This window comes from Petaurus breviceps, unplaced genomic scaffold (assembly GCF_028583685.1).
Source record: "Petaurus breviceps papuanus isolate PSGF00001 unplaced genomic scaffold, PetGlider_PUasm1.0 90919, whole genome shotgun sequence".
NCBI classification, from domain to species: domain Eukaryota; kingdom Metazoa; phylum Chordata; class Mammalia; order Diprotodontia; family Petauridae; genus Petaurus; species Petaurus breviceps.
In genome coordinates, this window is record NW_027187378.1 from 30,976,216 (window position 1) to 30,992,494 (window position 16,279).

Here is a 16,279-nt window from a genome sequence, read left to right on the forward strand (position 1 = left end):
GACCTCAAATTATATTAAAGCAGTAGTCATAAAAATCGTTTGGTATTTGTTAAAATGGAAGAAGAGATCAATAGAACACACCAGATAAGCAAATATCAGAGACATGCAAACTCAATAACTCATTGTTTAACAAGCCCAATAACATAAACTATGTAGGGAAGAACTTCCTATTTAACATGAATTTCTGGAAAAATGGAAAGCAGTTCGACAAAAAAGAAGTACATTTAAATCCCCATCTGCTATCATCTGTCATAATAAGTACCAAATGGATACTTGACTTACACAAATAAGGTTGCATCATAAGTAATTGGAGGGAAAGAGTTGAAGGTATCTTTTCACAACTATGGCTAAACAGATCATTTACACCCAAACAAGGAATAAAGGAGATCATAAAAGATAAAACATAATTTTAATTACATGAAGTTGAGAAGCTTTTTGCAAGAACAAGATTAAGGCAGATAAATACAGAGGAAAATTCAAATGGAAAAAATTCATTGTATCACATATTTCTGTTAAGGGTATGATATTTAAGATATTTGATAATTAATATGAATATATAACACCAAGAACCATTGCCTAATAATTAAGTAGTCAAAGGATATTTAAAAAGAAAACAGTCTTTACAAGAATTATAGACCATTAACAATCATATGAAAGATTGCTCTAATCACAGACAGTGAGAGAAATGCAAATTTAAATAACTCAAAATTTCACCATTATATTAAGCAAACTGGAAAAGATAATAAAAGTTTAGTGTTGGAGAGGATATGAGAAGCTAGACACACTAATACATTATTGGTGAAGCTGTGAATTTTGTTCTATTATCAATTAATCAATAAGCACTTGGTAGCACTTTGTACCAGGCATTGTGCTAGGCACTGGCTATGGAAATCACTTTAAAGTTATGCTAAAAAAAAAAAGTGACTGAAATGTCCATGCCTTTTGACCCCCAAATCCCACTGCTAGACACATACTCCAAGGTGGTCAAAAGCAGAGGAAATATTCCCACATATATGAAAAACATCAACAGCTTTATTTGTGGTATCAAAGAATTGTAAACAAAGTAGGTGCCCATCAACTGGGGAACAGATAAATTAATTGTGGTGCATGAATGATATTGGAATATTATTTTGGTGAAAGAAAACAAATATGGAGAATAGAAATATGGGATGACATATGAACTGATATAAAGTAAGCAGAACTGGGAAAATAATATTCACAATACAACAATTTAGCTACAATAATTTAAATAGAAAGAACATACAATGAAACAATACTGGGTAATTATAATGACCAAGACAAGAGTTGGGAAAGTGTATTTCTTTTCCTTCACTGCAGAGGTGAAGGACCAAAGTGCGGAATTTTTCACATACTGTCAAATGTGTTGGATGTGTTGACTGATTTTGCTAAACTTCTTTAAATTTATGTTCTTTGTTATAAGGAACAACTAGTTGGGTATAGGAAGTAGGGAGGAATTTATTTGGAAATAAATATGACATTAAAAAAAGCACTAATAATTTTTAAAAGGAAACTAGAAGACAAAATGGAATTATAGCTAAATGGAAAGATTTTTCATAGGTTGGTGCAGTTGACTTTATCGTGCATCCAGAGGCAATAAGAAACATAATTTCATGGGACATTTGGTCATCTCATATTGGAGTGCCCATGATGAGCATTTGTAAAAGGATCACCAATAAAATAGCTGTTTGCAACATCTGTTGCAAAGGATGAGGAGGTAGAGAAATTCTGTAAAGAACTTGATAGGACCCTTTAAATTAAATCAACACATCCTTTAATACTTGATGCAAAGGTGGACATAAGAGGATATTGGGATCTATTGCTACAATTTAAAGTGGTGATGGGGGGCTTTGTAGAAGAATTAGATGAAGGAATTAGTGTTTAAAACAAGTAATTTTATTTGGCATGTTTAAGGAAAGGTCATGTGGTTTAATTGGAGACATTTTAGGATGGGAATGCAGAGGGAGAAGAAGGGGCAACAAGGGAAGTCTACTAGGGCAGCACTTAGATGCCAAATTGGGTCAGCAGCTTGCAACTTTCAAAACTAGGCCAGCATTTCCTCCCCCCTTTCACTCCTTATCTCCCTACAAGGATAGCAGCTGACTTCTCCAAAATGGGTTGGGGAAAAGAAGGGTAGAATATAATCAGGGATGTTGCCAGAAAGCCTCAGGCATGATGGTCTTCATGCCAAGACAGGAGGGAGTAGCTCTTGATGATCCTGCAAGCAGAACTGGGTTGCTCTCAAGGCTTGGAGCGTTGTGACATGAAGTCCTCGCTGGTTCTGCCCTTATCATTGTATATCTGATGAACAGCTCAGAGATACTGAAGAAGATTAGGTATTTTATAAGTGGAAATGGGGTCTCAGGGATGACTGGTTTCTCACCTCTGGGGTTACAAGCAGGGAAGTGTCAATTATCAAGGTTAGATGAAAGATGGAAGTTCTAGTATGGAAATTTCCTTGCTGACTCTGGTAGAGAAAAGTGATGTCAGTTAGGAGGAGAAGGGGGTTATGGTTAGGAGAGAGGCAGTTAGAAAAATTAGACTGGATTACAACAGGGAAGAGTATGAAAAATATGGTGGGAAAATATGGCAGAGTCATAGTGAATGAAAGAAACCAAAGGCTTGTCGATTTCACAGAAACTCCATTGATAAATATCAAGAATCCTTTTTTTAGTAAAAGAGTTGAGACACTAAATATGATGATCACTGAATAAAATCATAAGAAAATGAAATTAATATGCATTAATTAGATAGGAAATCATTGGTTACTGATGTGGAAATCATGTTCACATCCTTTGTCTATATATATAGTAAGAACATCAAATTGTTTGAGTGAAAAAAACAAAAATCAATACCGAATTAGAAGAGAGAGTAACAATGACAAGATATGATATACATGAGGTCTTGTATAGGAAATCCTATTCTAACCTAGTTAAACAAACTGTTAACTTGAAAAAATGCAAAATTGACAAAAGAACAGACATTAACACAGTAAGTTACTTAAGGAAGTTTAACCAATGTAAATCAATGAGGTCAAAAGAGCCTAGAAAACATCTCGGTTAACAAACACTTGATTTTCTTGTTTAATGGAGATAGCTAACAACCAAGGACAGTGCTGATTAAGACTATAAACTTGTTCATTAAACCTTGTGGAGGAGGATGGTGAAAAATTATGATCAATATGATCTCATAAAATGATGAGAAATAGAGGGAAAATGTTAGAGATGGGAAGGAGGAGGGGGAAGGAAGGAGGGAGAGAGAGAAACAGTTAAGCCAAATCGTCTTCTGGGTATTTAAAGATGAAACTGGAAGGACAAAAAAAGTGATGAATGGAAAAGGTCTGTCAAAATTATTCTAACAAACTTTTCTCTTGGTCAATGACAATGAACCTCCACATTTTGACTCTAACATCATGGACTGTAAGGTACTTTAGAAAGAAATGGCACTAGGGGAAAAAAAATGAAAAGACCTTTTGGACTAGACTATACACAGAGAAGTTTCCTGATGGAGGTGACACAGTTTTGAGGGCAAAATCCAGTCTCAAGAAATCTCAAAGAAAGTAAGATACCAAATGATTAGAATTAAAAAAAAATCATGTGCTGAGTGAACAGAACCAGGAGAACACTGTACACAGTAATAGCTACATTGTGTGATGACTAATTTTGATAGACTTAGCTCTTCTCAGCAATGCAATGATCTAAGACAATTCCAAAGACTCATGTTAGAAAATGCTACCCACATCCAGAGTAAGAACTACGGAGTCTGAATGCAGATCAAAGAATACTATTTTCTCTCTTTTTTCTGTTTTTTTTTCTTTCTTGTGGTTTTTCCCTTTTGTTCTGATTCTTCTTTCACAATATGACTTATGTAGAAATGTGTCTGATGGGACTGTATGTGTATTGCTTATGGCTGCTTGCTGTCTTGGGGAGGACAGGGAAAATTAGAACTCAAAATCTTATAAAAGTGAAATGTTGAAAACTAAAACTAAATAAATAAGTAAATAAATAAATCATGGACATTATGACTACTGAAAATGAAGTTAAGAAAATATTAATAAATGCTGACTCATATACTTACTTTCCCATTATACAAAATCTTTATGAGAATATTATCTATATGCATATATATGTGCATATATACACACATGCACACACATTTGTGTGTGTTTGTGTATAATATGCATGAATCAAGAGCATCTTTGATGAAGGAATGAGAAGAGACCAGGCAGGTTTTTATAGATGATATTCTATAGAAGAACACGTATAACTAACTACACCATAGACAAATAGGCAGAGACTACAATATACCATTGTGCTTATTGGTCAGACAATCAATAAATATTTATTAAGCACCTACTATGTGCCAGGCACTGTGCTTAGTGATGAAGATATAAAGAAAGGCAAAAGAAAGTCCCTGCTGTCAAGGATCTCATTGTCTAAAGAGGGAGAGAACATGCAAACAACTGTATAGACAAACGATGTACAGGATAAATTGAAGATAATAGCTGAGGGAAGGCATTAGAATTAAGAGGGGTTAAAAAAAGCTTTCTGTAGGAGGTGTTATTTTAGTTAGGACCTGAATGAAGTCAGGGAAGCCAGGGTGGAAAGATGAGGAGGGAGAGTGTTCCAGGCATGAGGACAGTCAGAAAAAACTGGAGTTGGGAGAAGGAGCCTCTTGTTCAAGGAAGAACAAGGAAACCAGTGTAACAGAGACTGGGGAAGGCAGGAAGGTATAAGAAACTGGAAAGGAAGGCCGATACTGGATTAGGAAGGGCTTTAAAAGCCAAACAGAGGCTTTTATATTTGATGCTAGAGATCATAGCATCACTGGAGTTTACTGAATGGAGAGTGGGGAGGTGACATGGTCAGACCTGTGTTTTAGGAAAATCCCTTTGACAGCAGAATGGAAGAGGGAATGGAGTGGGAAAGACTTGTGGTAGGAAGACCAATGAGATAGTTATTGTAATACTCCAGGTGATGAATACTTGTGGTAATGAAGGCCTGTAACAAGGTAGAGGCAGTGTCAGAAGAGACAAGGGGGCATATGCAAGATGAAAGTAAAATCGATAAACGTTGACAACAAATTGGATATGGGAGGTGAGAAAGACTGAGGAGTCAAGGATGTGATAAGTTGTGAGCCTGGGTGACTTGGGAGCATGGTAATACTCTCAATAGTAATAAGGAAGTTAGAAAGAAGAGAGGGTTGTGGTGGTGGTGGTGGAGGGGGAAGATGTGTTCAGTATTGGACATGCTGAGTTTAAGATGTCTACGGGACTTCCATTTCAAAAATGTCTAATAGTCGGAGATTTGAGACTGGAGGTCATCAGGGAGGTTAGGGATGGAGAAGCAGATTTTAGAATTGTCATCATAGAAATGATAATTGAATCCATGTTAGCTGATGAGATCACCAAGTGAAATAGAGAAAAGAGGGCTTAGGACAGAGCCTTTTTGTGATACTGAAGGTTAGCAGACATGACCTGGATGAAAATCCAGCAAAGCAGACTGTGGAATGATCAGATAGGTAGGAGAGATTATTGTCATGAAAGCCTAGTGAGAAGAGAGTGTGAAGAAGAGGGTGATAGTGTTCAAGGCTGCAGAGAAGTCAAGAAGGATGAGGATCAAAAAAAACCATTAGACTTGGCAACTAAGAGATAGAAACTTTGGAGAGAGCAACTTGAGTTGAATGATGTAAAGAGCAGGATTGTAGAGTTAAGAAGAGAGTGAGGAAAGGAGGTGGAGGCATTTACCATCGACAGCCTTCTCAAGGAGTTTAGACACAAAATGAAGGAGAGAGATGGGAAGATGGCTAGTAAGGGCAGAAGGATCAAGTAAGGGATTTTTTTTCTATTTGGAGGGGGGAAGGCAGGGCAATTGAGGTTAAATGACTTGCCTAAGGTCACATGGCTAGTAAATGTTAAGTGTCTGAGGTTGGATTTGAACTTAGGTCCTCCTGACTCCAGGGCTGGTGCTCTATTCACCTAGCTTCCCCTGAGAGGGATTTTTTTTGAGGACAGGGGAGACATGGGCATGTTTGCAGGGAGCAGAGAAGCAGCCAGTAGACAGAGATGGATTGAAGATAAGTTTAGTGGGGATGACAGAGGAGACAGTCTGTCCCAGAAGATGGGATGGTGTATACTTTCTGCCAGACAGCACTTCCTTTGTCCTGTGCTCACTACTTAGCAGTGTTACACTGGTTTCATGGTTGCTTCTGGGAGATGCTCTGATAGTCTTAGGGTCACTTCAGTGAGCCTGTGGCTGTGTAGTTTTGCTCAGCTCTTGGCTTCTGGCTTTAACTGGAGCCTTCTGCTTGGGTGTCATATCTTACCCATAAAAGGAGAGGAGTGGTGCTGTCTATCATCTCTTTTAGAGCCCAAACAATTAAGCTTCAACCCTTCTGGGGAGAGAGGTCCTTTGCAAACCTAATATTTGACTAGAGAAAATTCCTTAGCTGCTTTTCTTTTAATAGGGAGAGGTAAATTTGTCAGTACTCAGATTCATTGATTGTGGTCAAGTTCTTCTCTTGAAAGAAGTCATTTAAGATTAAGGTTTTTTGGTATATAGAATGGCCAACCAGCTAAGTATCAAACATGGATGTATAGTCTGCTTTTGGACCTTACTTTTCTTGCTCATTATGAGTAATATCTCTGTTCTAAGCTTTAATTTGATTTAGAAATCTTTTACTTGTTTAATTTCTAATTGCTAGACTGCTTCTCTTGAGAATCATTTCTAGGACTTAACCTTTTAACAAACTACCAAGGCTATTTGGATCTTAGATCTCATGATTTTGTCAGCCCTCCCAAAATGCTCTCCAGGTTGGCAAGCAATAGATTTTGAGGCACAATAAAAGCAAAATGAAGCAGGCCAAATCATTATTCTCTACTTGCCAGGTCATATTCCTGCTTTTATTATGTTTACATACCTGGCAATTAGCCTTGATTTTCACCTGCCCTACATAGCAAACTAAAAACAATTACGTGTTTAAAACAATTATATCTAACCATGTTTCTTCTGCCTGAGACCTATGCTGTTGATTTTTTTAAACCTAAGAGGAGGACTTTACATTTATACCTATTTTGTGTTCTTAGATTTGGCCCATCATTTCATCCTGTCAAGATCTTTTCTTTTTCTGATTGTCATGCAGGAATTTATTTCATCCTTCCCAGTTCATGTCATCTACAAATTTGATAAGCATGCCTTCACTTAAGTTATTGACAAAAATGTTGAGCATGACAGAGTAATGGGACTTCATTAAAGACACCTTCTCACATTGACCTCTGTTAATATCTTTTCAGATTCAGTCATTCTATCAGCTACAAATTTCCTTATCTGTACTCTCATCCAGTCCACATTTCTTCATCTTGTTGATAAGAAAATAATCGAATTTCTTCTTCTAGTTTTCTTTAGCTGCTCTCTCTGTCTCTGTCTCTCTCTCCCTCTCTCTTCCTTCCTTCTTTTTCTACTATGAAGTTTTGGACTTGTAGTAGGGTATACCTGAGTTCAAAGCTGACCTTAGGCATTTATTAGTTGTGTAACTCTGGGCTAGTCAATGAACTCATCTTAGCCTGTTTTCTCATTTGCATAATGGGGGAAATAATACCACCTACCTCACATGGTGGTTATAAGGAACAAATGAGATGATACGTGTAAAGTGCTTTGCAAAACCTTAAAGTGCTATATAAAAGCTAGCTATCATTGGCTAGCTATCTCTTTAAAGTATTCCTCCCTTGGGGATGAGCTGAGTTAAGCTGCATGTTGGGGAGCTACCATATCCATTGGAAGTGCAAGTACTCACAGGATAGGCCCATGGCATTGGCCTGGATGATAAGGGACTTGCCAGGGGCCATATTTGTTTCCCAAACCTGGTTCAGCAAGGTGATTTCACACCCAACCCAGTCAGCCGCAGGGCAGAGGGAAGTCAGCAATGGGGCCAAACATAGGTTGGAAAGCCCCAGGAATGGCTAGAACTTCTCCTCCCATTTTGGCAGGTCATAGAACTTCAGAATGAGAAGAGAATACAGAAGTCATTTAGTTCAATATAAATCAGATCAAGAAGACCATCTGTAGTTGTAGGGCCTAGTGCACTGGACATGGATTCAGGGAGACCTGGGTTGTGACATGAATGATACAAACTGTCACCAGGGGTGAGTGACTTAAGCCCTCTCTTTCCTCATTTGTAAAATAGAGATGAGTGATGAGAATGTCTGGATGCCAAGGCTCTGTCTTGGAATCTTCTTTCTTTTCTCCTTATAGTCTCTCTTCTGTTGATATTATTACCTTCCATGATTTTAACTGTAATCTCTTTGCTGATGACTCCTAGATCTATACATGTCTACCTCTAGGCTCTCTCCTGTTACCCATCATGAATGTCCTGGTGCTCATTTCAAACTAGTCATTTTTTAGATGTTGCAAACATAGCATATTCATAGCACAACTCAATGTCTTTCCTTTCTTCTAAAACTCAATTTCTATCCAGGTGTAGTAGCAAGCACCCTGGCACACCCAGGATGACCTGCTAGCACAGGTTCTTTTTTTAAATTATTTTTTATTTTTTCACAGGTTCTTTTGATCTGCTTTATAAAGGAAAGACAGTTTTAAAGGGGTTAACAATCCTACTTTAATTACAGAGAAAGAAGTGAGTATAGGAAATGCTAGCAGAGAAATGAGCACAAAGACAAGCAGACAGGGCTCCATTTGTCCGAACATAGCAATATTGCTATACACTTTACATACATCACTGGATTGAGGGAGCACAGACATCTAAGCAGCCAGGGGGCTCTGAACATAGGGCTACTCAAAGACTTGACTAGGAAATCAAAAGATCCTTCTCATGAGCAAACGCCCAAAGTAAAGCACTAACTTTTCAGAATATATAAAGACTCAGGCCCCTGATTGACTCAGTCAGTAGGCACAAAACCTATGTGACTCCACACAGCTGTGAATTATCAGGGTTCAAAGGATATCAGTCCTTCAGATGTTCGCAATTTAGCCTGAGCCTGAGGAACTGAACTCTATAAAGAAAACAACAAAAATCCTACCTTGCTTGTGCTTACACCAGGGCATCATCATCCTTCCAAGTCACCCAAGTTTGCAACTTTGATGTTACCCTCAACTCCTCACTTTCACTCCACATGTCTAATCAGTTGCTAAATCTTGTTTCTACTTCCATAACATCTCTCACGCTTGGTTCCTTCTGTCTATTCACTTGGCTACCACCCTATTCATGCCCTTACCACCTCTCACCTGGACTATTGAAATAACCTCCTACTTATTCTCCCTGAATCAAATGTCTTCTTTCTCTAATTCATCCTCCACATGGTCATAAAAATGATTTTTCTAAAGTGTAGGTTTGATCATATCACTCTCCTACTCAATAAACTGTTGGGCAGCTAGGTGGCACAGTAAATAGAGCATTGGGCTTGGAATCAGAAGACTCATCTTTGTGAGTTCAAATCTGGCCTGTGTGATCCTGGGCAAATAAATTAACCTTGTTTGCCTCAGTTTCCTTATCTGTAAGTGAGCTGGAAAAGAAAATGGCAAACTACTCCAGTATTTTTGCTAAGAACCACCTCCCTCCTCCCCCCGAAAAAATGATCAGGAAGAGTGAGACATGACTGAAATAATTGAACAACAAACTTAAACTCTAGTGTCTTCCTATTACTTGAAGAATAAAATATCAACTCCCAATCAGCATTTAGAATTTGTAACATCTCTAATCTGAGTTTCTTGTCTTATTATTTCATGTGTACTGTTGTCAGGCCAAACTGGCCTTGCCATGGCTCAGAAAGGACCACCTCTGTGCCTTTTCATTGGATATGCCCCTAGCTTGGAATTAATTCCCTCCTCATTTCCAACTCTGGAAATCATCTGGGGAAGGAAATGACAAACCACTTCAGGATCTTTGCCAAGAAAACCCAAAATGGGGTCACAAAAAGTTGGACAGAACTGAACAACAATTGAACAAAAAATTGAGTAATTGATTTATGAGGCTCAAATGAGATAAGGTATATAAAACCCTTCGAAAAACCTTAAAGGACTATTTATATTTGGGCTATTATCATTAGCCCCACTAATCAGTCATTCTATTTCCTTTGGAAAACTTCCAGCAACAGAAACTCCTGAGGTATCTCGTTTCATTTTTGAATTTCTTTAATTCTAAGGAAAACTTCTCTTACCACTCATGAAAAGAAAAATGGGTACAGTTATCCAGAATGAGTAGTTGGAAGAGATATCCTCCTTAGCAGCTTGTGTCTGTTCTCTTTCTCTTTAGGAACCCATGAGGCATTTCTTTTGGTGGTTGTGACAGGGGACTTGGGATTTAATATCAGTAGAATGCAAGCTCTTGGAGGCCAGGGACAGGTTGTCTTTTGCATCCCCAGCAGTTAGTATAGTGCTTTGTGTTTAGAAGGTGTTTAATTTAATTAAATTATTTTCTCAAGCAACCCTGGGGATAGACAAGGTAGGTATTATTATTATTCCCAGATGAAAGATAAGAAAGTGGAGATTTTAAAAATGCCTAATGGCTTGCCCATGTTTATACCTCATTAATAGAGCAAAGACTAGAGCCTAGATTTCCAAGACTCTATAACCAATATGTTTTCATCCATGGATTCTGAGAATTGTAATTCTAATGTATAGCCAACATGCTCAAAATCCCTTAAATTCAATTTAATTCAACAAGTATTTTTCAAGCACCTCATATATGCTAGACATTATGCTGGCTACTAGGGACACAAAGAAAAAAAATGAAACCTTTATGTTGTATCTTTTTTGGGGGGGCATATACTTTATATTTACCTAAGTTGGTACAAAGTGTATCTTCCCTAGCCGAAGAATATAAGTGACTTTAGGGATAAGATAATTTTTTTGTGATTCCAGCCCTTCATTATATTTAATAAAATTTTATAAATCCTTAGAAAATTCTAAAACTGGGTGAAAATAAGGTAGCATGTTTATAAGGACCTTTTTGGGGTGTTATTTCTAGAAGATGTTGTAAGTCTTTATAGCACTGATCAACTTTTGCCTCTTTGGCATCAGTGAATGAAGTATAGGCTTGTATTACTGTGATATTGAATGGTTTACCTTGGATCTAAATGAAAGTCCTTCTGTCTTTTTTGAGATCATATCCTCGTACTGCTTTTTCCACTGCTTTATTGACTGTGAGAGTTACACCATTTCTTCTAAGGGATTCTTGCCCACAGTGGTATGTGATCACCTGAATTGAATTCACCCATTCCCATCCATTTAAATTTACTGACACCCAATGTATCTGTCAATGTTCAATCTTTCTCTCTTCCATTTGACCATATCCAGCTTACCTTGGTTCATAGATCTTACATTCCAGGTTCCTGTGCAGCACTGGTCTTTACAGCATCAGACTTTCCTTTCATCACCAGACATATTCATTGCTGAACTTCCTTTTAGCTTTGGCCTATTTTGTTGTCCCTGGAGCTACTTTTAATTGTCTTATGTTCTTCTTTAGTAGTGTGTTGGACACCTTCCAGACTTAGCGTTATATCCCATTCATCACAGGGAATTGGAATGCTGAAGTACGAAATCAAAAGATAATTGGAATAACAGACAAGTTTGGCCTTGGAGTACAAAATGAAACAGGGCAGAGACCAATAGAGTTTTGTCAAGATAACTCACTGGTCCCAGCAAACACTCTTTTTCAGCAACCAACAGGCAACTCTACACATGGACATTACCAAATGGTCAATATAGAAATCAGATTGATTTTATACTTTGTGATCAGAAGTGGAGAAGCTCTATACAATCAGTTAAAACAAGACCAAGGACTGACTGTGGCTCAGATCATGAGCTTCTTATTGCAAAATTCAAACTTAAATTGAAGAAAGTAGGGAAAACCATCAGACCATATAGACATGACCTAAATAACATCCCTAATGAATATGAAGTGGAAGTGATGAATAGATTTAAGGGATTAGATCTTGTAGATAGAGTCCCCGAAAAACTATGGACAGAAGTTTGCAATATTGTGTAGGAGGCAGCAACAAAAAATATGCCAAGTAAAAAGAAGAGCAAGAGAGCAAAATGGCTGCCTGGTGAGGCTTTACAAATAGCTGAAGAAAGAAGGAAAAGGAAAGGGAAAGATATACTTAACTGAATGCAAAATTCTATAGACTAGCAAGGAGGGATAAGGGTTTTTTTTTTTAAGAGCAATGCAAAGAAATAGAAGAAAACAATAGAATGGGAAAGACAAGAGATCTATTTAAGAAAACTAGAGATATTGAAGGAAAATTTCATGCAAAACTGGGCATGATAAGAAAAAAGAATGGTAGGGACATAACAGAAGTAGAGAAGATTAAGAAGAGGTGGCAATAATATACAGAAGAACTATACAAGAAAGATCTTAACATCACCAATGACCACGATGATGTGGTTACTGATCTAGAGCCATATATCCTGGAGAATGAAGTAAAAGTGGGCCTTAGGAAGTGTTGCTAACAGTAAGACTGATGGAAGTGATGGGTCTATTTAAAATCCTAAAATATGATTCAGTTAAAGTGCTGTACACAATATGCCAGTAAATTTGGAAAACTCAACAGTGGACACTGAACTGGAGGAGGTCAGTTTACATTCTAGTCGGGGTGGCTAGGTGGTGCAGTGAATAGAGTACCAGCCCTGGAATCAGGAGGACCTGAGTTCAAATCTGGCCTCAGGCATTTAACACTTACTAGTCGTGTGACCTTGGGGAAGTCACTTAACCCCAATTCTCCTAAAAAAAAAAAAAGAGTTTACCTTCTAGTTCTAAAGAAAGGTAATACTAAAGAATATTAAAATGACAAAAAAATTGTGCTTATTTCACATGCCAGCAAGGTATACTTAAGATTCTGCAAGCTAGGCTTCACTAGTATGTGAAGAGAATTACCAGAAGTAGACTGTTTTTTGAAAAGGCAAAAGAACTAGAGACCAAATTGCCAACATTTGCTGGATTATGGAGAAAGCAAGTGAGTTCCAAAAACCATCTACTTCTGCTTCATTGATTACACTAATGCCTTTGTCTGTGTGGTCACAACAAAATGTGGCAAGTCATCAAAGAGATGAAAGTACCAGATTATCTTACTTGTCTCCTGAGAAACTTGTAAGCAATAGTTAGGACTGAACATGGAACAATAGATTGATTTAATATTGGGAAAGGAGTATGGCAAGGCTGTATAGTGTCACCTTATTTATTTAACTTGTATGCAGAGTACATCATGCAAAAGGCCAGGCTTGATGAATCAAAAGCTGGAATTAAGGTTGGTGGGAGAAATATCAATAATCTCAGATGTGCAGACAATACCACTCTGATGGCAGAAAATGAAGAAGAATTAAAAAACCTCTTGATAAGGGTGAAAGAGGAGAGTGTGAATGAAAGCTGATTTGAAACTTGATAATGAAAAACAAAACTAAGATCATGACAACTGGTCCCATTACTTCCTGGCAAACAGAGGGAGAAGAAATGGAAGCTGTGCCAGATTTTATATTTTTGGACTCAAAGATCCCTGCAGATGGCAACAGCGACCATGAAATTAAAAGACACTTGCTCCTGGAAGGAAAGCTATGGCAGATCTGGATAACATACTAACAAATAAAAGATATCACTTTGCCAACAAAGGTCTGTATAGTTAAAACTATGGTTTTTCTAGTAGCAATATATGACTATGAGAGCTGGACTATAAGGAAAGCTGAGTGCCACAGAATCAACACTTTTGAATTGTAGTACTAGAGAAGACTTTTGAGAATCCCTTGGACAGCAAGGAGATCAAGTCTATTAATACTTAAATAAATTAATTCAGACTATTTTTTGGAAGAACAAATACTGAAACTGAAGCTTAAATACTTTGGCCATATAATGAGAAGACAGGACTCATTTGAAAAGACCCTGATATTGGGAAAGATTAAAGGCAAAAGGAGAAGGGGATGGCAGAGGATGAGATGGAGAGATAGTGTCATGGAAGCAATAAACATGAGTTTAGATAGACTTTGGGAGATAATGGAAGGTAAAAGGGCCTGGCCTGCTATGGTTCATGAGGTCACAAAGAGTTGAACATGACTAAAACAACAATTATAAAGATCTGGAGATTGGCTAGGGAGAGGTGAATTTGATGTTATAATCATAGGACTTATAGATGTGAAAAAAACCCTAAAGTTTATCCAGGTTGACCTTCTCATTTTACTGATTAAAAAAGGGAGGTCTGATGAGGGGAGATTATTTTCTCATTGTCACACAGATAGTGAATGGCAGAGCTGAATGTGGAATGCAGGCCACGATTCCTTTACTCCATATTGCACTGAAGGATATGGAAAAAATAGATACTTCCTCAAGGAAATACAAATGACAGTTGCCACTCTGAGAGAGTTCAGATGCAGCTCTTTAAGTATAGCTAGAGAGCACATACATCCAAAATGTTGCTTGGGAGAACAAGTGGTAAATATCCAAATAAGTGAGCAATTGATATTTATATCAGCAGGTATGGGCCTCCATGGGAAGGGCAGACTGGGAATCATATTTCTACCTGGTCTCCTAGGATTTTTGATGGCTATTGGTCTGTTGTGCTGTCCACCAGAATGATGTCCTCACACTTCAATTGCCATAGGAATTGTCCCTTGGATCTCATCATATGGCTCACATATCACAAAACCATAGAACACAAAACCACAGAAACTCAGCTTCAGGAAGGAACTTGAATATCATCTGGTCTACCCTTTACCTGAATAAGAATTCCTTCTACAATCTTCCTACTAATTTTCCACTTGAAGACCTCTAATGTTTGTGAACCCAAAGCTTCCTGAGGCAGCCTCTCTTTCTCTGTACTAGTTCCTTTGGGAAGAATGGACCTTTGGAAAGAAAGAATCCTTCAAAGGGCTGCCTCTGAAAGTAATGCCTCTCTGCTCCTTCCCTCTATCCCATCTCTGTCCCCAGGTTTTCAAGAAAAGGTTTGATGATCTCTTGTTTTGCTCTATCGGAGAGGGCATTTTTGTTTATGTATGATTTAGACTACATTGCTTCTGAGGACACTTCCAATTCAGAGGTTGTGTGAGGGACAACCTTTATTTCTCAAACCACATCCATATACAAATGAATAAGATGGAAGGGACTCACAGGTGCTCATGAACAAATACAGAAACATGAAGCACTAAAATAGATCATCGGATTCCCCCAAGAAGAAAGATACTTTGAAGGAGTGTTGAAAAAATACTTCCCATTTATCTTTAATTTGAGTCATTTTAGTAATTCATGGCAAGAGCCATATTGGCAAAGCCTGATCTACTCTCCCATGGCATGGATTCAGCCCTTCAGTAGCATGGGTATCCTCTGCTCAGGCTACTTTCCTTCTTCAAGAAGCATGCTCTTAAGGAAAACTTCTCTGGGAGGTTATTGTCTGACTCTCAAACTCATGAACTCTTATTCTCCTGGGAGTTTCAAACTTGGCAATTATCAAATTCAGGATTACCTAGGAAGTAATTTCTTTCCTTTTTTTTTTTTTTAAGCAATTGGGGTTAAGTAACTTGCTCAACACTACATGGCCAGTTATTTCTGGGTGTGGTGCTAAGTATCTGAGACCGGATTCGATCCCAGGTCATCTCAACTGGGGCCAGTGCTCTTACTCACTGTGCCACCTGGCCGCCCCGGGAAGTAATTTCTAAATCATGGGAATATTCATTTGTAGGAACTCAGAAAAGGAAGCAGAAACATAGATGACAGCCAGAAACTTGAGATCCATGAGCTACTTACCCCCTCAGGCCACCTGGGCAAGTATAGGCAATTTGACATGTGCTTCTCCTGCCAGTTACCATTTTCTACTCCTGGTGGAGGGAGGGAGGAACGCTATCCTCACTTGCCAAAGCCTTGTCTAACAATCCAAGAGAGAAAGAGTACAAAAATGTTGACTTGGCTTCTCTGTTAATCTTTATATACTGTGGGGAAAAGGTAGCTCTTCTGTTAAGAACCCATACAACTTGGTCTTAGGCATCAATCATCTTGAAGGAAGCTCCAGTAAGCGTTATCTGACTGGCAAGGTGAATCAAGGCATGCCTGATCAACCCCCTTTAGACAAGTATTTGAAGGTCTATTATGTAGAAGAACATGTAAACTTATTCTTGGCTCTAGATGACAAAATTAGGAGCCAAGATTAGATATTGCAGAGAGGTAGATTCCAGTTCAATATAAGAGAATTCCTAACACTGAGAATTGTGTCGAGCAGCTGGGAATTCCTTACCATCAGATATGTTCAGTGAAGGCTGGATGACCACTCAGT

The 16,279-nt window shown here is 38.1% G+C and overlaps 1 long non-coding RNA gene across 1 annotated transcript in view; it reads left to right on the plus strand.

Moving 5' to 3' along the window:
* The first annotated feature begins 7,253 nt into the window (after nucleotides 1-7,253).
* Nucleotides 7,254-16,279, plus strand: part of LOC138151814 (uncharacterized) — a 55,617-nt gene continuing 46,591 nt past the window's right edge. Inside the window, exon 1 of the long non-coding RNA XR_011165925.1 lies at nucleotides 7,254-8,158. This is a non-coding gene — a long non-coding RNA (uncharacterized lncRNA). The remainder of the gene's footprint in view (nucleotides 8,159-16,279) is intronic.